The sequence below is a fragment of the Penaeus monodon genome, chromosome 24 (genome assembly GCF_015228065.2).
Source record: "Penaeus monodon isolate SGIC_2016 chromosome 24, NSTDA_Pmon_1, whole genome shotgun sequence".
Lineage (NCBI taxonomy): Eukaryota > Metazoa > Arthropoda > Malacostraca > Decapoda > Penaeidae > Penaeus > Penaeus monodon.
This window is the reverse complement of record NC_051409.1, coordinates 9,076,054-9,076,713: the sequence shown is the minus strand read 5'-3', so window position 1 is coordinate 9,076,713 and position 660 is coordinate 9,076,054.

Sequence of the window (660 nt, the reverse complement as noted above, 5' to 3'; positions counted from 1 at the left end):
GCACTTGGAGGAATAACTAATTGCTTTTATTTCTTTTTTCCGTTGTTATTTTATTATTACTTATAGAAATAAATGAAATTTCTATAACAGAGAGCGTTTAGAAATACAAGGTATAATAGAAGAACCAACAGTTTTCACCAAACAACACGTGATAATTTGAGTGAATTACGTCCGCTTATGTAAACATTCATTTTAACAGTTATTTCTATCTCTACTCACATATACCCACGTCGTATATTGTACACGCATACATACACGTACACATATAACTGCAACTTAGTTGATTGCTACACAACGTGCCCTAAATCTGTGAATTGCCAAAAGATGCCAACAACTTGAGTAAGTCGAGTAATAAAAGGCAAGAAAACCACGGGGTTAGTGGTGTGCATCGGATACCTAATCTGTGATTCTTTTTCCTTAAGCTAAGAATTTATGTTTCAGCCAAGGGTGGAATTAAACTAGTTGGAAATAAAAGCGTGATGCGCTGGGGAAAACTAAACATTTTGAGTTTTTATGTCATTCCTATAACAGGAACAAAGAAAAATACAAATTCTTTCACTTGCAATTCAGACTGACAACAGCTTTCCTTCTCCAGATTATTGAAGTGAATATGGAAAAAAATAGAGAAATGATAACAATAAGAATAAACTTTAAGCTATC